The following is a 20169-nucleotide window of genomic DNA, read 5'->3' on the forward strand; positions in this document are numbered from 1 at the left end:
GGTTTCCCCCCTTGGCTGGGTTGGGCAGTGGTGGTGGTGAAGGGGACGATCCCTTTCCCTGTCTCCGGGCTTTGTGTCAGGCATGGATGTATCTCCACGTGCCTGATGCTTGAGTCACACTGCAAAAGGAGGGGCGGGGTGGGGGGGTCCCAGGCTGCTGCTCTCTGTCTGGCCAAGAACCCAGATAGGAGACCATGAGAGATTCCTCTACCTCCGATGATGTACTCCTCACGGTGAGGGATCCCATTGCCTTGCGGAGGGTGTGCGAGTACCAGCAGGTGAACTCTGCCGTGTCATAGAATCATTCAACGCAGGAGGAGGCCATTCAGCCCATCGTGCCTGTGCCGGCTCTTTGAAAGAGCTCTCCAATTAGTCCCACTCCCCTGCTCGTTCCCTGTGGCCCTGCAAAATTGCTCCTTTTCAAATATTATCGAATTCCCTTTTGAAAGTTACTGTTGAATCTGCTTCCACCGCCTTTTCAGGCCGTGCATTCCAGATCACAACAACTCACTGAGTGAAAAAATTCTCCTCATTTCCCCCCTGGAGATTTTGCCAATTATCTTAACTCTGTGTCCTCTGGTTACCGACCCTCCTGCCAGTGGAAATAATTTCTCCCTATCCACTCTATCAAAATCCTTCATCATTTTGAACACCTCGATTAAATCTCCCTTTAAACTTCTCTGTTCTAAGGAGAACAATCCCAATTTCTCCAGTCTCTCCCCATAACTGAAGTCCCCCATCCCTGGTACCATTCCAATAAATCTCATCTGCACCCTCTCCAAGGCCTTGACATCCTTCCTAAAGTGTGGTGCCCAGAATTGAACACAATACTCCAGCTGAGATCTAACCAGCAATTTATAAAGGTTCAGTGTAAATTCCTTGCTTTTCGACTCTATGCCTCTATTTGTAAAGCCAAGGATCCCCTGTGCTTTTTTAACAGCCTTGTCCACTTGTCCTGCCACCTTCAAAGATGTTGTATATTTGTATTTGCATCCTTCACAACAATCAATTGGGAGAAGTGCATTGGTCATAAACCAACAGGTGACCACTATCTTTTGATTCCAGTTTCTCACTTTGATCCCTCCCCCCTGAATTTGTCACCAAGATTCAGTGGAAACTCAGTCGGAGACACTGGGTCTCTGCTCTGGTTCTGAGACTCACGTGCAGCCACACCCAGCTTGGAACTTTCCACCTTCAGGTGCTGCACATGGAAGTTCATCCAAAGTGCTGTGTGCTGGTGACAATCTTTTTCTGCCACACGCACAGCCGAAATTATGACAGGCAGCTCTTTTTCATAAAACTGCAAGGAATACGTACGTCCTTCCAGGAGCTGCCTGTCTGATCCAGGGAGTTGCTAAGAGATCCAGCAGGATTTCTGCCCAGTCTGAGGTATTGGCCATTCTGTCTGAGCTACTCTTCCATAAACCCATCCACACATGATCAGTTTCAGTGACACAAAGGTGGTGGAGAGGAGAGCCCTTGCTGCGAAGGTAAACAGAGTCTGGGATGTACTGGGCAGTGGGTCAGCAGGCTGGATACCGTCAGAGTTATTACCTGCTCCAACATCAACAACAAAAACACCTTGTATTTATATCGCATCCTTACTGTAGTAAAATGTCCCAAAGCTCTTCACAGGAGTGTAATTAGACAAAAATTGACACCAAGCCACAAAAGGAGATATTAGAACAGGTGATCAAAAGCTTGATCAGAGTGGTAGGTTTTAAGGAGCGTCTTAAAGGAGGAGAGAGAGGTGGAGAGGCAGAGAGGTTTAGGGAGGGAATTCCAGAGCTTGGGGCCGAGGCAGCTGAAATCACAGCCGCCAACGGTGGAGTGATTAAAATCGGGGATGTGAAAGAGGCAGGGATTGGAGGAGTGCAGAGATCTCAGAGGGTGGTAGGAGGTTACAGGTTACAGAGATAGGGAGGGGCGAGGACATGGAGGGATTTGTACACATGGATGAGAATTTTAAAATCGAAGTGTTGCTGGACCAGGAGCCAATGTCGGTCAGCGAGCACAGGGGTGATGGGAGAACGGGACTTGGTGTGAGTTAGGATACGGTCAGCAGAGTTTAGGATGAGCTTCAGTTTATGGAGGGTGGAAGATGGGAGGCCAGACAGAAGAGCATTGGAATAGTCAAAATTGGAGATGACAAGGCCATGGATGAGGATTTCAGCAGCCGATGAGCTGACAATTTCATCTGGCCTGCAGCCAAAGTCATCCAGGAGATAAAATCCACAATTGACCCTGACTCAGTTGAGTGTGTCGAGGAGGCTCAGCCATATGGAGCGATTCCGGTGAATCTCACCCATATTCGGACGGAGCTGCTCATCGGTGTGAGGCTCCAAAGCCTCCCTTGGAAACATCGGCCTTCCAAATTGAGGCATCTCTCGGAGATTCCCTTGGGCCCATTCTGCTCTGAGTGGAGGGATTTCCTGAACAGGTCACTGCTGCATACTCTCCCTCGCCTTCCGTCCCGACATGCCCTCGGGTAATATCCTGCTGGCCGGCAGAGGCGAGTGTCCCCTCAGGAAAGCCCTGTATTTGGGGTTCCTCCTCTGCACCATTGGAGACCTGGGGTGGAGAGGGTTGCATGAACATTCTCCTCGGCCATTTCACAGATGCCCGGCCACTTGTCCATTTTGTGGGTTGGATGAAGATATACATTATCTTTATTTACAGTACCGGAGGCTGCAACCCCTGTTTCACTATTTAAAGGGGCCTCACCTCAAGTTTCAGTTACCTTGAAGTCCTTGTCTTCGGGCACCCAGTGCACAGGGTGGGGGAGAGAGGCGGGGGGTGAGCGGATCAGATGAACCCCTGGTGGGGATGTTCCTGGGCCAGGCTAAAACCACCATCCACTGGAAGCATCCACATGGAGGATTGTTCTGACTGCTGGCCGCTGTTCCACGGCCTTCAACACACCCGGGTGACCTTGGAGAGGGGTCGCGTGGGCTCCACCAATACACTTGAAGCCTTCGTGGGCGACGCAGGACAGCAACTGTGTCACTAACGAAAGGAACCAGATCATTGGTTAATTTTATTTTTAGTTGCAGACATTTTAATTTGATTGGACGATTTGTAATAGTGGGGCCCTCCTCTTCACTAATCGTCATATTTAGTCCGAGAGCCATGGGGCAAATCACATTGCTCCAATTCAAAATACTCCAATGTCCAACACACAAGAGCAAATCAGATCCTGTCACATCATTGCTGGGATCTTTGGAATTGACACAATGTGATTGTGAATAAAAAGGCCTCAAGTTTGGAAGTGAATCCATAGAGACAAAGGGGCAGGTCACAAGAACCAAACACCAATAGTGTGCAGACCCAGTGGCCTAATGGATAAGGCACTGGCCTCCTAAATCTGGGATTGTGGGTTCAAGTCCCACCTGGGGTGAGTTTGGTTTTTAAACCAACTGCATTCTGTGAAAACCAGCTCTTTGTCCTCATTGCTGAATTCCAGAGAGATCAAAGAGCTCAATCACACGAGGTGTCCTGTGAATTGATGAAACTTATTCCCAGGAGGGGCAAGGAAACAGCGACAAAACCCACTTGCTTTTCACATAAAATCAACATTTTGCCCAACACTCAACTGTACCAATTGCTGACACACAAAAGCAAGTCAGATCCTGTCACGTCATTGCTGGGATCTTTGGAACTGATACAATGTGATTGTGTGTGAAAAGAAAGGGACGGCCCATAAAAAGGCATCAAATTTGAAGTGAACAGACTGGGACAAAGGGACAAGTTGCAAGCACCAAGGTCCTGTTGCACACAGCCCCAGTGGCCTAATGGATAAGGCACTGGCCTCCTAAGCCAGGGATTGTGGGTTCAAGTCCCATCTGTGGTGAATTTTGAGAATCTAACATACTCAGGGAACAATGTCACCTGCATTTTCCAGGCAAATAATCTCATTTTACCGAACACTGTCTTCATCTTCTCTTCCTCTTCCATGCCTAACAGTACAAGAGGAAACCCATTTCTTGCACTGCTTTCCATCCAGCAGGTCATGCTCTGGGTTTTTCCCGTGTCAGAGTCCATTCTAACATGAACAGTTGTTACCCTGACTCGCAACTCCTTACCAGGACCACCAGATAGATATGATGGGGGGGGGTCGTTACTCTGCTCCCATCAGACACGAGTACCCCACCGGATGTCAGCCCACCATTCAGGGACCAGAACTCTCGTCTACACTTGCCAGGACTGTTTTAGGGAATCAAAAGTGTTCACAACTGCTGCCAATCATTGCTGAAGTGTGTGGAATTGGCAGATATATTTTTGCGTTATCGAGTGTTTCGAAGGCCACCTTGGAGAACGTTTACCCGAAGATCGGTGGCTGAATGTCCTTGACTGCTGAAGTGTTCCCCGATTGGGAGGGAACCCTCCTGTCTAGCGATTGTTGTGCGGTGTCCGTTCATCCGTTGTCGCAGTGTCTGCATGGTCTCGCCAATGTACCATGCTCTGGGGCATCCTTTCCTGCAACGTATGAGGTAGACAACATTGGCCAAGTCACAGGAGTATGAACCATGTACCTGGTGGGTGGTGTCCTCTCGTGTGATGGTGGTATCTGTGTCGATGATCTGGCATGTCTTGCAGAGGTTGCCCTGGCAGGGTTGTTTGGTGTCGTGGATGCTGTTCTCCTGAAAGCTGGGTAATTTGCTGTGAACGATGGTCTGTTTGAGGTTGGGTGGCTGTTTGAAGTCGAGTAGTGGAGGCGTGGGGATGGCCTTAGCGAGGTGTTCGTCGTCATGGCGTAGTTTCTCCGCTCCGGGGAAGTACTGGACGATGAAGGGTACTCTGTCGGTTGCGTCCTGTGTTTGTCTTCTGAGGAGGTCTATGCGATTTTTCGCTGTGGCCCGTCGGAACTGTCGATCGACGAGTTGAGCGTCATATCCCGTTCTTACGAGGGCGTCTTTCAGCGTCTGTAGGTGTCCATCGCGTTCCTCCTCGTCTGAGCAGATCCTATGTACTCGCAGGGCCTGTCCATAGGGGATGGCCTCTTTGATGTGGTTAGGGTGGAAGCTGGAAAAGTGGAGCATCGTGGGCTTGCGGTAGAGTGAGGTGCTGAGGTGCCCGTCTTTGATGGAGATTCGTGTGTCCAAGAAAGAAGCCGATTCTGAGGAGTAGTCCATGGTGAGTTTGATGGTGGGATGGAACTTGTTGATGTTATCGTGTAGTCTCTTCAGTGATTCTTCGCCGTGGGTCCATAGGAAGAAAATGTTGTCGATGTATCTGGTGTATAGCGTTGGTTGGAGGTCCTGTGCAGTGAAGAAGTCGTGCTCGAACTTGTGCATGAAAATGTTGGCGTATTGGGGTGCGAATTTGGTCTCCATGGCTGTTCTATGTGTTTGGGTAAAGAACTGGTTATCGAAGGTGAAGACATTGTGATCCAGGATGAAGCGGATGAGTTGTAGGATGGCGTCTGGAGATTGGCTGTTGTTGGTGTTGAGTACTGAGGCTCTTGCAGCGATGCCATCATCGTGGGGGATACTGGTGTATAGTGCCGAGACGTCCATCGTGGTGAGAAGTGTTCCTGGTTCAACTGGTCCGTGGGTGCTGAGTTTTTGTAGGAAGTCTGTAGTGTCGCGACAGAAGCTGGGGGTTCCCTGTACGATGGGTTTCAGGATGCCCTCGACGTATCCAGAGAGGTTCTCACACAGGGTTCCGTTGCCTGATACGATAGGACGTCCGGGTGTGTTGGCTTTGTGTATCTTTGGGTGGCAGTAGAAGTCTCCCACGCGGGGAGTACGTGGGATGAGAGCCCGTAGGATGCTTTGAAGGTCTGGATCGAAGGTCTTGATCAGTTTGTTGAGCTGGTGGGTGTGATCTTTGGTCGGATCTGCGGGTAACCGTCTGTAGTGTTCCTGGTTGTCCAGTTGTCGGTCTGCTTCTTTGCAATAGTCCGTTCTGTTCTGTATGACGATGGCTCCTCCTTTGTCCGCTGGTTTGATGACGATGTTGCGGTTGGTCTTGAGAGCGTTGATGGCGTTGCGTTGTGCTCGGGTGACATTCTGGACTGTCTTGTGAGTGCGGCTGATGAATCTGGCGTTGACGCATTTCCTGACAGCTTGAGCATACATGTCAAGCTGAGGGCAGCGACCCTCCGGAGGAGTCCAGTTTAACTCTTTCTTCTTCGGTTGCTGTACCGCGGATCCCTCTGTCTGCTGTTCCGGATCATTGATTGTCTCATTGGGTTCGCTGCTGACATCTTGGGATTTGTGGAAGAATTCCCGGAGCCTCATTCTCCTGATGAATTCCTCTGTGTCCGCCGTGAGACCGATGGGGTCCATTTTGGTGGTGGGGCAGAAATTGAGCCCTCGGCTGAGAACTTCGATTTCGTCTGGTTGAAGGGTGTGGTCGGACAAATTGACGATAGATCTCCCTGTGGTTGTAACCGTGGTACCGGGGGAGGCTTGGTCGATGCTGGTGGTGATGCCGAGTTTCTCAAGCTTCCTGCTCTTGGTTTTCATGTCGGCAGCGTAGTTCCGTTGCCTCGTCTGTTTGGCGGTGTCTCATAGCTGGTCTGCTGTGTCCTGAGTACAGGTTGAGAGTATGGACTCTATCTTGGTTTCGAGGTTGCGGCGTCTGCTGTAGAGTTGGTGTACGAGATGGTTGCAGAGTGTGCGAGAGGTACGACGACAGAGTCTCTCAGCGTAATCTGAGTTGTGTGTCGAATTGAGTGGGTTTGTGATCTGTAGTCCTTTCGGGATCTTGTCTGCTTTCTTGCAGCTCTGTAAAAAATTGATGTCTGTGTCGATATGCGCGATCTTCTTGGAGATCCTCTCCACTGTGCTCCACGTCATCAAACCAGCGGACAAAGAAGGAGCCATCGTCATACAGAACAGAACGGACTATTGCAAAGAAGCATACCGATATGGACCACGACTACTGGCTGTTCACCCTCCCACTCCAGAATGTCCTGCAGCCGCTCCGTGACATCCTTGACCCTAGCACCAGGGAGGCAACATACCATCCTGGAGTCACGTTTGCGGCCACAGAAACGCCTATCTGATCCCCTTACAATTGAATCCCCTATCACTATAGCCCTGCCACTCTTCTTCCTCCCCTCCTGTGCAGCAGAGCCACCTGTGGTGCCACAAACTTGGCTCTTGCTGCTTTCCCCTGATAAGCCATCTCCCCCAACAGTATCCAAAGCGGTATATCTGTTTGAGAGGGAGATGGCCCCAGGGGACTCCTGCTCTATCTGCCTAGTCCTTTTACTCTTCCTGGTGGTCACCCATTTCCTTTCTGCCTGCGTAACCTTTACCTGTGGTGTGACCACCTCACTGAACGTGCTATCCACGATAGTCTCAGCATCGCGGATGCTCCACAGCGAATCCACCCACAGCTCCAGCTCCGAAATGTGATTAGACAGTAGCTGCAGCTGGACACACTTCCTGCACATATGGTCACCAGGGACACTGGTAGTGTCCATGACTTCCCACATAGTGCAGGAGGAGCATATCACGGGTGCGAGCTCTGCTGTCATGACTTGCCTTAGATTTACACTGCGTTCACCTCTCAGACTCTCCTCCCGCTCGCGGGACTCTCCTTTTACACTGGGCTCACCTCTCGGACTCTCCTTTTACACTACGTTCACCTCTCAGACTCTCCTCCCGCTCTTGGTCTCTCCTTTTATACTGTGCTCACATCTCGGACTCTCCTCCCACTCTCGGTCTCTCCCTTTATACTGAGCTCACCTCTCGGACTCTCCTGCCTCACCTGTGACGTCGCACAGTAGTTGTCTCTTGTTGCAGGTCTGCTGCTGATTTTATTCCCCGCTCTAAGTCTTCTGCTGCTCAGGTCCGCCGCCGCTCTGCAGAAAAAGTCAGGAAAAGCAAGGCAAAGCAGCACCTCCTTCCCCCACTTCATCAAACTCCCACACTCACCAAACTCTCAGCTGTCTCACTCTGTGCCTGCCGCACTCCGTGCTGGTTGCGTTTGCCACTTTTCCGCCCACTCCACCAACCCATTGATATCTTCTTGGAGTCTACAGCTATCCTCTTCACCATCAACTACACGGCCAATTTTTGGGCCGTCTGCAAATTTGCCAATCGTGCCCCCTACATTCAAGTTCAAATCATTAATATATACCACAAACAGCAAGAGACCCAACACTGAGCCCTGTGGCACAACACTGGAAACAGATTTCCATTCACAAAGACATCCATCGACATTTACCCTTTGTTTCCTGTTACTGAGCCAATTTTGGATCCAATTCGCCACCTTTCCCTGTATCCCATGGGCTTTTACCTTTCTGACCAGTCTTCCAGGTGGGACCTTGTCAAATGACGAACTAAAATCCATGTAGACAACATCCACTGCACTCCCCTCATCAATCCTCCTTGTCACTTCCTCAAATAATTCAATCAAATTTGTAAGGCATAACCTTCCCTGGACAGAGCAGGAGGAGGCCATTTGGCCCATCGAGTATGTGCCTGCACTTTGCAAGAGCCCTCCAATTAGTCCCACTCCCCTGCTCGTTCCCTGTTGCCCGGCAAATTTCTCCTTTTCAAGTAGAAGTCCAATTCCCTTTTGAAAGTTACCATTGAATCTGCTTCCACCACCCTTTCAGGCCGTGCATTCCAGATCACAACAACTCACTGGGAAAAAAATTCTCCTCATTTCCCCCCCGGAGATTTTGCCAATTATCTTCACTCTGTGTCCTCTGGTTACCGACCCTCCTGCCGGTGGAAATAATTTCTCCCTATCCACTCGATCAAAATCCTTCATCATTTTGAACACCTCGATTAAATCTCCCTTTAAACTTCTCTGTTCTAAGGAGAACAATCCCAGCTTCTCCAGTCTCTCCACATAACTGAAGTCCCTCATCCCTGGTACCATTCTGGTAAATCACAGGAGAGTAATTAGACAAAAATTGACACCGAGCCACAAAAGGAGATATTAGAACAGGTGATCAAAAGCTTGATCAAAGTGGTAGGTTTTAAGGAGCGTCTTAAAGGAGGAGAGAGAGGTGGAGAGGCAGAGAGGTTTAGGGTGGGAATTCCAGAGCTTGGGGCCGAGGCAGCTGAAGGCACAGCCGCCAACGGTGGAGTGATTAAAATCGGGGATGTGAAAGAGGCAGGGATTGGAGGAGCTCAGAGATCTCAGAGGGTGGTAGGAGGTGACAGGTTACAGAGAGAGGGAGGGGCGAGGTCATGGAGGGATTTGCACACAAGGATGAGAATTTTAAAATTGAGTCGATGCGGGACTGGGAGCCAATGGAGGTCAGTGCGCACGGGGGTGATGGGAGAACGGGACTTGATGTGAGTTAGTATACGGTCAGCAGAGTTTTGGATGAGCTAAAGTTTACGGAGGGTGGATGATGGTAGGCCGGCCAGGGGAGCAATGGAATAGTCAAGATTAGACGTGAGGAGGCCATGGATGAGGATTTCAGCAGCCGATGAGCTGACAATGACATCTGGCTTGGAGCCAAATCCATCGAGGGGATAAAATCCACAATTGACCCTGACTCAGTTGAGTGTGTCGAGGAGGCTCAGCCATATGGAGCGATTCCGGTGAATTTCACCCATATTCGGACGGAGCTGCTCATTGGTGTGAGGCTCCAAAGCCTCCCTTGGAAACATCGGCCTCCCAAATTGAGGCATCTCTCGGAGATTCACTTGGGCCCATTCTGCTCTGAGTGGAGGGATTTCCTGAACAGGTCACTGCTGCATACTCTCCCTCGCCTTCCGTCCCGACATGCCCTCGGGTAATATCCTGCTCACCGGCAGAGGCGAGTGTCCCCTCAGGAAAGCCCTGTATTTGAGGTTTCTCCACTGCACCATTGGAGACCTGGGGTGGAGAGGGTTGCATGAACATTCTCCTCGGCCATTTCACAGATACCCGGCCACTTGTCCATTTTGTGGGTTGGATGAAGATATACATTATCTTTATTCACAATACCAGAGGTTGCAACCCCTGTATCACTATTTTAAGGGGACGCACCTCAAGTTTCAGTTACCTTGAAGTCCTTGTCTTCGGGCACCCAGTGCACAGGGTCGGGGAGAGAGGCGGGGGGTGAGTGGATCAGATGAACCCCTGGTGGGGATGTTCCTGGGCCAGGCTAAAACCACCATCCACTGGAAGCATCCACATGGAGGATTGTTCTGACTGCTGGCCGCTGTTCCACGGCCTTCAACACACCCGGGTGACCTTGGAGAGGGATCGCGTGGGCTCCACCAATACACTTGAAGCCTTCGTGGGCGACGCAGGACAGCAACTGTGTCACTAACGAAAGGAACCAGATCATTGGTTAATTTTATTTTTAGTTGTATTCATTTTAATTTGATCGGACGATTTGTAATAGTGGGGCCCTCCTCTTCACTAATCGTCATATTTAGTCCGAGAGCCATGGGGCAAATCACATTGCTCCAATTCAAAATACTCCAATGTCCAACACACAAGAGCAAATCAGATCCTGTCACATCATTGCTGGGATCTTTGGAATTGACACAATGTGATTGTGAATAAAAAGGCCTCAAGTTTGGAAGTGAATCCATAGAGACAAAGGGGCAGGTCACAAGCACCAAACACAAATAGTGTGCAGCCCCAGTGGCCTAATGGATAAGGCACTGGCCTCCTAAGCCAGGGATTGTGGGTTCAAGTCCCATCTGGGGTGAGTTTGGTTTTGAACCAACTTCATTCTGTGAAAACCAGCTCTTTGTCCTCATTGCTGAAATGCAGAGAGATCAAAGAGCTCAATCACACGAGGTGTCCTGTGAATGGATGCAACTTTTCCCCAGGAGGGGCAAGGCAACATCGACAAAACCACTTGCTTTTCACATAAAATCAACATTTTACCCAACACTCAACTGTACCAATTGCTGACACACAAAAGCAAGTCAGATCCTGTCACGTCATTGCTGGGATCTTTGGAACTGATACAATGTGATTGTGTGTGAAAAGAAAGGGCCGGCCCATAAAAAGGCATCAAATTTGGCAGTGAATAGATAGGGACAAGCTCCTATTACACACAGCCCCAGTGGCCTAATGGATAAGGCACTGGCCTCCTAAGCCAGGGATTGTGGGTTCAAGTCCCATCTGGGGTGAAGCAGTTTTTCGCTCTGAAACAAAATCCAAAACACCTTCTCTGAACATTGCTCCATTCCATGACAGTCAGGGAACTTTCCTTTTAACTTACCAACCAATTCAGGGAGTTCCTGTCCACACCCTTCTCACTCTGTCACTTGCTTTCCAGTGGCACAAACCAATGCGATGCTTCTCCCAAGCTGTGCGCCATCCCAATACTCAGGGAACAATGTCACCTGCATTTTCCAGGCAAATAATGTCCCTTTACCTCCTTTCCTCATTTTGCCGAACACTGTCTTCTTCTTCTCCTCCTCTTCCATGCCTAACAGTACAAGAGGAAACCCATTTCTTGCACTGCTTTCCATCCAGCAGGTCATGCTCTGGGTTTTTTCAGTGTCAGAGTCCATTCTAACATGAACAGTTGTTACCCTGACTCGCAACTCCTTACCAGGACCACCAGATAGATATGATGGGGGGGGTCGTTACTCTGCTCCCATCAGACACGAGTACCCCACCGGATGTCAGCCCACCATTCAGGGACCAGAACTCTCGTCTACAACTGCTGTTCACAACTGCTGCCAATCATTGCTGAAGTGTGTGGAATTGGCAGATATATTTATTGATAAAAACAAAGTGAGTGGCGACAAGAACAGGTAGAATGTTATGAGAGCGTAGAGCAATGACCAATTGCACAAAGGCTGTGGTAGTAGCTGTGACCCCAGTGGCCTAATGGGGAAGGCAATGAGTTTGGGAGTCACTCGAGCAAATGAAAGTGACAGGCAGGAAAAGACCAACTGGTCTATCTAGCCTGTCCCATAAAATTGTGTTGCCCGATGCATCTCGATACAGATACTCCCCACCCACCCTGAGCCGTGTAATCCCCTGGGAGAGGTGAAAAAAACAGATTAAAAATGTAGGACAATTCGGGAAATAAAGTCCAAAATTTCCTCTCTGACCCCTTTTGGTGATCAAAACTCGTCCAGGAGATCACAGAGACCCTGATTTATATTATAGGATAACTAACTCTTCTACAAATTAATCTCCACCTTGGTCCTAGAAACAGGACTTGGAGGAAATTTTTTTTGAAAAGAACTTGCATTTATATAGCACCTTTCACAACCTCAGGACGTCCCAAAACACTTTATAGCCAATGATGTCATTTTGAAGTGTAGTCACTGTTGTAATGTAGGAAACACGGCAGCCAATTTGTGCACAGCAAGATCCCACAAGCAGCAATGGGATAATGATCAGATAATCTGTTTTAGTGATGTTGGTTGAGGGTTGATTATTGTCCAGGACACCGGGGCAACTCCAAAATAATATCCTGTGATCTTTCACAAACACCTGACCTGAAATACAGCACAGCTCTCCCTCAGTCCTGCACTAAAGTGTCAGCCTGGATTCTGTGCTCAAGTCTCTGGAGTGGGACTTGAACACATGCCTTTCTGATTCAGGGACTGACTTTTATTTCTGATCAACGATTTTACAGCAGTCTGTGACATTGAGATTCTATCATTTCGTGCTGGCTGCCCTCTTACCTCTGACCCATATTGCCCTGGTAACCAGTTTGACATGCCTTGTAATTGATTTGAATTCCACTAAATCCTTTGTTAAAGTTTTAAAACATGACATTTTTACCAAGCGATTAGTTTTGCCTCCACGGTTTCGGTCTCCCCATGTGACTGGCAGAGTGGGTCAGTGACTTGTTCCCAGGCCTCTGTGGTTTGAATCCAAGCTGTCTTCAAAGTGCTGAAGTCAAGTTGGGATTGACCCAGCTCGAGCTTATTGTGGATATTAAAATAGTTAACACATACACAGCATTAGATATTCCAGGGAGAGTGGTGGAATCAACAGGTTGGGTTGCCTCTCAGACAAACCTGGATCACTTTTATGTATCAGCCTTGGATCAAAGGTTGAGTCAGAAGTTTGTGGGTTCAAGTCCCACTTCAGGCTGACACTCCAGTGCAATGCTGAGGGAGTGCTGCATTGTCAGAGGTGCCGTCTTTTGGATGAGATGTTAAACCGAGGCCCCGTTTGCCCTCTCAGGTGGATGTGAAAGGTCCCTCGGCACTATTTCCAAGAGCAGGGGAGTTTCCCCGGTGTCCAGGAAAATATTTATCCCTCAACCAAAACCACAAAAGTAATCATCTATTTATTTATCTCATTGCTGTTTGTGGGATCTTGCTGTGTGTAAATTAGCTGCCACATTTCCTACATTACATAGAATTACATAGAATGTACAGCACAGAAACAGGCCATTCAGCCCAACAGGTCCATGCCGGTGTTTATGCTCCACACGAGTCTCCTCCCACTCTCTTCATCTAACCATATCAGCATATCCTTCTATTCCTTTCTCCCTCATGTGTTTATCTAGTTTCCACTTAAATGTATCTAGACTAGCCGTCTCAACTACTCCTTGTGGTAGTGAGTTCCACATTCTAACCACTCTCTGGGGAAAGAAATTTATCCTGAATTTCCTATTGGATTTATTAGTGTCTATCTTTTGTTTATGGCCCCTTGCTCCGGGCTCCCCTGCAAGTGGAAACATCTTCTCTCCATCTACACATTGCTCCAATTCAAAATACTCCAATGTCCAACACACAAGAGCAAATCAGATCCTGTCACATCATTGCTGGGATCTTTGGAATTGACACAATGTGATTGTGAATAAAAAGGCCTCAAGTTTGGAAGTGAATCCATAGAGACAAAGAGGCAGGTCACAAGCATCAAAATCCAATAGCGTGCAGCCCCAGTGGCCTAATGGATAAGGCACTGGCCTCCTAAGCCAGGGATTGTGGGTTCAAGTCCCATCTGGGGTGAAGCAGTTTTTGGCTCTGAAACAAAAGTCTTCTCTGAACATTGCTGCATTCCGTGACAGTCAGGGAGCTTTCCTTTCAACTTACCAACCAATCCAGGTTTCCTTGCCCATGTTTGACCTGATGCCATGAGATTTCATGGGGTCCAGAGTCAATGTTGTGGACTCCCAGGGCCACTCCCTCCTGACTGTATATCACTGTACCACCACCTCTGGGTACAGTAGCGTAGTGGTTATGTTACTGGATGAATAATCCAGATGCCTGAACTAAAATCCAGAGTCATGAGCTCAAATCCCACCACGGCAGCTGGCGAATTTAAATTCAATTAATTAAATAAAATCTGGAATTAAAATCCTAATATCAGTAATGATAGCCATGAAACTACCGGATTGTTGGAAAAACCCATCTGGTTCACGAATGTCCTTTAGGGAAGGAAACCTGCTGTCCTTACCCGGTCTGGCCTATATGTGACTCCAGACCCACAGCAATGTGGTTGATTCTTAATTGCCCTCTGAAATGGCCCAGCAAGCCACTCAGTGGTAAAATCTCGCTACGAAAAGTCGTAATAAAACCGGACGGACCACCCTGCATCGGACAACTAGGCACCGGACACGACAACGGCAAAACATCAAGCCCTGCAAGGTCCTCCTTACTAACATCTGGGGACTTGTGCCAAAATTGGGAGAGCTGTCCCACAGACCAGTCAAGCAACAGCCTGACATAGCCATACTCACAGAATCATACCTTTCAGCCAACGTCCCAGACTCTTCCATCACCATCCCTGGGTATGTCCTGACCCACGAGAGGTAGCGGTACAGTGATAGTCAGGAGGGAGTGGCCCTGGGAGTCCTCAACATTGACTCTGGACCTCATGAAATCTCATGGCATCAGGTCAAACATGGGGAAGGAAACCTCCTGCTGATTACCACCTACCGTCCTCCCTCAGCTGATGAATCAGTCCTCCTCCATGTTGAGAAGCACTGAGGTTAGCAAGGGCACAAAATGTACTCTGGGTGGGGGACTTCAATGTCCATCATCACGAGTGGCTCGGTTGCTCCACTACTGGCCGAGTCCTGAAGGACATAGCTGCGAGACTGGGCCTGCGGCAGGTGGTGAGCGATCCAACACGAGGGGAAAAACTTACTTGACCTCGTCCTCACCAATCTACCTGTCGCAAATGCATCTGTCCATGACAGTATTGGTCGGAGTGACCACCGCACAGTCCTCGTGGAGATGAAGTCCCATCTTCACACTGAGGACACCATCCAACAGCGTTGTGTGGCACTACCACCGTGCTAAATAGGATAGATTCAGAACAGATCTAGCAGCTCAAAACTGGGCATCCATGAGGCACTGTGGGCCATCAGCAGCAGCAGAATTGTATTCCAGCACAATCTGTAACCTCATGGCTCGGCATATTCCTCACTCTACCATTACCAACAAGCCAGGGGATCAACCCTGGTTCAAGGAGGAGTGTAGAAGAGCATGCCAGGAGCAGCACCAGGCGTACCTAAAAATGAGGTGCCAACCTGGTGAAGCGACAATTCAGGACGACATGCATGCTAAACAGCGGAAGCAACATGCTATCGACAGAGCGAAGCGATTCCACAACCAACGGATCAGATCAAAGCTCTGCAGCCCTGTCACATTCCAGTCGTGTAATGGTGGTGGACAATTAAATAACTAACGGGAGGAGGAGGCTCTGTAAACATCCCCATCCTCAATGATGGCAGAGTCCAGCACGTGAGTGCAAAAGACAAGGCTGAAGCGTTTGCAACCATCTTCAGCCAGAAGTGCCGAGTGGATGATCCATCTCGGCCTCCTCCCGATATCCCCACCATCACGGAAGCCAGTCTTCGGCCAATTCGATTCACTCCACGTGATATCAAGAAACGGCTGAGTGCACTGGATACAGCAAAGGCTATGGGCCCCGACAACATCCCAGCTGTAGTGCTGAAGACTTGTGCTCCAGAACTAGCTGCGCCTCAAGCCAAGCTGTTCCAGTACAGCTACAACACTGGCATCTACCTGACAATGTGGAAAATTGACCAGGTATGTCCTGTCCACAAAAAACAGGACAATTCCAATCCAGCCAATTACCTCCCCATCAATCTACTCTCAATCATCAGCAAAGTGACGGAAGGAGTTGTCGACAGTGCTATCAAGCGGCACTTACTCACCAATAACCTGCTCACCGATGCTCAGTTTGGGTTCCGCCAGGACCACTCGGCTCCAGACCTCATTACAGCCTTGGTCCAAACATGGACAAAAGAGTTGAATTCCAGAGGTGAGGTGAGAGTGACTGCCCTTGACATCAAGGCAGCCTTTGACCGAGTGTGACACCAAGGAGCCCTAGTAAAATTGAAGTCAATGGGAATCAGGGGGAAAACTCTCCAGTGGCTGGAGTCATACCTAGCACAAAGGAAGATGGTAGTGGTTGTTGGGGGCCAATCATCTCAGCCCCAGTGCATTGCTGCAGGAGTTCCTCAGGGCAGTGTCCTAGGCCCAACCATCTTCAGCTGCTTCATCAATGACCTTCCCTCCATCATAAGGTCAGAAATGGGGATGTTCGCTGATGACTGCACAGTGTTCAGTTCCATTCGCAAACCCTCAAATAATGAAGCAGTCCGAGCCCGCATGCAGCAAGACTTGGACAGCATCCAGGCTTGGGCTCATAAGGGGCAAGTAACATTCGCACCAGATAAGTGCCAGGCAATGACCATCTCCAACAAGAGAGAGTCTAACCACCTCCCTTTGACATTCAACGGCATTACCATCGCCGAATCCCCCACCATCAACATCCTGGGGGTTACCATTGACCAGAAACTTAACTGGACCAGCCATATAAATACTGTAGCTACGAGAGCAGGTCAGAGGCTGGGTATTCTGCGGCGAGTGACTCACCTTCTGACTCCCCAAAGCCTTTCCACCATCTACAAGGCACAAGTCAGGAGTGTGATGGAATACTCTCCACTTGCTTGGATGAGTGCAGCTCCAACAACACTCAAGAAGCTCGACACCATCCAGGATAAAGCAGCCCGCTTGATTGGCACCCCATCCACCACCCTAAACATTCACTCCCTTCACCACCGGTGCACTGTGGCTGCAGTGTGCACCATCCACAGGATGCACTGCAGCAACTCGCCAAGGTTTCTTCGACAGCACCTCCCAAACCCTCGACCTCTACCACCTAGAAGGACAAGAGCAGCAGGCACATGGGAACAACACCACCTGCACGTTCCCCTCCAAGTCACACACCATCCCGACTTGGAAATATATCGTCGTTCCTTCATTGTCGCTGGGTCAAAATCCTGGAACTCCCTTCCTAACAGCACTGTGGGAGAACCGTCACCACACGGACTGCAGCGGTTCAAGAAGGCGGCTCACCACCACCTTCTCGAGGGCAATTAGGGATGGGCAATAAATGCTGGCCTTGCCAGCGACGCCCACATCCCGTGAACGAATAAAAAAAAAAGCTAGTTCCTGTCCAGCACCCTTCTCACTCTGTCACTTGCTTTCCAGTGGCACAAACCAATGTGATGTTTCTACCAAGCTGTGCGCCATCCCAATATTTGTCGGGGGTGGTGGTGTGTGTCAGCTTCACCTCTGACCTCTGAGTGGTCCGAATCACTCCCACTCCCTGGGTTCTAGATCTTGGACTTATTTGGGGGTTGTGACAAAGTGCAGCAGACAACTGGTTTTGGTGCAAGAAACTTCGATCTTTATTCAAGAGAGAAAATACAACACAACAATCTTAACACTCTAATAAAATGGGGAACACTTCGGTACACACGAGGGAAATTACAGTAGAAAGATACCTCACCCCTCCCAATCCCACTGTACTAGCTAAGTTGGACTCTAAAGGACCAGAGATAATGCTCACCAAACAAATCCTTGACAGTAATTCACCCAGAGGTAAGTCAGGAATAGATTGTAGAGTGGAAACTTTGCGGATCTTTGGTTTTCTCCTGAGTTGGTTTTTTTTGGTCGCGGTGGCCCAATATTACCCGGTTGGTTGCTGGTAATATTCGGTTGGTTGTTTCGTAAGGCCCTTGTTGCCGCGAGGTGTCTGATGATCACTGGGGCTGTTGCTCTGGTTTCTTCTTGTGTGTCAGCCTGCTTCTCGAGCTGCTGACCTTCCCTGTTGAACTTCTTTCTGTTGCTCCCTCACCTTGTTGAACTGTTGTCTTCCGAGCTGTCGAACTCCTGGCTGAACTGCCTTCTTGAGAAAATGGGCCTTCAATTATACTAATTGAAGCCTCCTTATCTGCGCGCCAAATCTGACCCAGTTTATTGTAAGGTTTTGGCGGGCTCGTTAAGAGTAACTTGTTTATGAAATGTGTGAAGTGGTTTCGGGATGGTTTCATCAGTTGTTGAGCTCTTGCTTGATTGTAGTCATTGTGCTCAGGTTTCGAGTTTCCTGACTGGGCCTGAGATTTCCTTGGAGTGGGGTGATTGGATTTGTTTTACGCATGCTTTGGATGGGTCCTGTAATTTGGGTGGGGACTGCTCTTCCATGGGTCTATTGTCTGAATGTAAATGTCTGATAGGGGCTGAGTGAGGTCACACAGTTCCCCAGACAGTTTGATTAACTCCAATACTCAAACCGTCTATTACAGAGCTCGATCCCAACTCCTGTTGCAGCCTTTTCCTTTACAAGCCCAAACATGCCTTTTTTTAAAAATACCAAATCTTGGTTTTTGACCTTGAACCTTTTGACCTTGAACCTTTGACCCTCTGTTAGGCGCAATACATTTCATCACCGGTTTTTGACCTTGAACCTTTTGACCTTGAACCTTTGACCCTCTGTTAGGCGCAATACATTTCATCACCCTGAAATGGTTAGAAAAGAGTCCAAAGTCCTTTTCTTTAGGGTTTTTCTCCGTGTTTTGGGGGATCTGTGAATTTGAGAATCTGACACAGCCCCTCAGACAATGAAGCAGTCCGTGCCCACATGCAGCAAGATCTGGACAACATCCAGGCTTGGGCTGATAAGTGGCAAGTAACATTGGTGCCAGACAAATACCAGGCAATGACCATCTCCAACAAGAGAGAATCTAACCACCTCCCCTTGACATTCAATGGCATCACCATCGCCGAATCCCCCACCATCAACATCCTGGGGGTCACCAATGATCAGAAACTTAACTGGAGCAGCCATAGAAATACTGTGGCTCCAAGAGCAGGTCAGAGGCTGGGTATTCTGCGCCAAGTGACTCACCTCCTGACTCCACAAAGCCTTTCCACCATCTACAAGGCACAAGTCAGGAGTGTGATGGAATACTCTCCAGTTGCCTGGATGAGTGCAGCTCCAACAACACTCAAGAAGCTGAACACCATCCAGAACAAAGCAGCCAGCTTGATTGGCACCCCATCCACCATCCTAAATGTTCATTTGGCAACTCGCCAAGGCTTCTTCGACAGCCCCTCCCAAAACCGCGACCTCTACCACATAGAAGGACAAGGGCAGCAGGCACATGGGAACAACACCACCTGCACGTTCCCCTCCCCAAGGCATATACCATCCTGACTTGGAAATATATTGCCATTCCTTCTTCGTCATTGGGTCAAAATCCTGGAACTCCCTTCCTAACAGCACTGTGGGAGAACCTTCACCACACGGACTGCAGCGGTTCAAGAAGGCGGCTCACCACCACCTTCTCAAGGGCAATTAGGGATGGGCAATAAATGCCGGCCTTGGCAGCAATGCCCACATCCCATGAACGAATAAAAAAAAAATTCACTCTTACGCTGAGCGGTAAAGCCCAGACTGTTCCTTCGCGAAAAGTTCGGGGTTTGTCTGTTTCCTTGGTAGATATTTATCAAGATACCGTCATTAGTGATCTCACAGAGCTGACGTGTGTTCACTTAGGGTTTTGAGTCTATGAACCCAGGGTGCTTGAGTCGATGGACTTAAAAGTGTTGAAGTCAAGATGTTCCGACCTTGGCCCTGGTTGACCTCTGCCAGGATGTGCTTGACCTGGTCATGGATGTAAATAGGTTTCCCCCCTTGGCTGGGTTGGGCAGCGGTGGTGGTGAAGGGGACGGTCCCTTTCCCTGTCTCCGGGCTTTGCTTCAGGCATGGATTTATCCCCCGTGCCTGATGCTTGAGTCACACTGCCCAAAGGACGGGGCGGGGTGGGGGTGGGGCCAGACTGCCGCTCCCTGTCTGGCCTAGAACCCACAGAGGAGCCCGTGAGAGACTCCTCTGCCTCCGATCCTGGGGGTGGGGTCCAGGTAGAGGCGGGGTCAGTTATGGCGGCCGGTCCTCGCGACGCATTCTGTGCAGCGAGCGGAATGTCCGAGGACGACCCCCTGGAGG

The 20169-nt window shown here is 49.4% G+C and overlaps 4 non-coding genes across 4 annotated transcripts; all 4 read left to right on the forward strand.

The window, feature by feature from the left end:
- Window positions 1–3777: 3777 nt before the first annotated feature.
- On the forward strand, window positions 3778–3850 carry trnar-ccu (transfer RNA arginine (anticodon CCU)). The gene has a single exon. It is a non-coding gene; the product is annotated as a tRNA-Arg (tRNA).
- A 6698-nt stretch (window positions 3851–10548) lies between these two features.
- trnar-ccu (transfer RNA arginine (anticodon CCU)) lies at window positions 10549–10621 on the forward strand. Its single transcript has one exon. It is a non-coding gene; the product is annotated as a tRNA-Arg (tRNA).
- A 357-nt stretch (window positions 10622–10978) lies between these two features.
- Window positions 10979–11051, forward strand: trnar-ccu (transfer RNA arginine (anticodon CCU)). The gene has a single exon. It is a non-coding gene; the product is annotated as a tRNA-Arg (tRNA).
- A 2726-nt stretch (window positions 11052–13777) lies between these two features.
- On the forward strand, window positions 13778–13850 carry trnar-ccu (transfer RNA arginine (anticodon CCU)). Its single transcript has one exon. It is a non-coding gene; the product is annotated as a tRNA-Arg (tRNA).
- Window positions 13851–20169: the final 6319 nt, after the last annotated feature.

Source organism: Heptranchias perlo, chromosome 11, assembly GCF_035084215.1.
Source record: "Heptranchias perlo isolate sHepPer1 chromosome 11, sHepPer1.hap1, whole genome shotgun sequence".
NCBI classification, from domain to species: Eukaryota; Metazoa; Chordata; class Chondrichthyes; order Hexanchiformes; family Hexanchidae; genus Heptranchias; species Heptranchias perlo.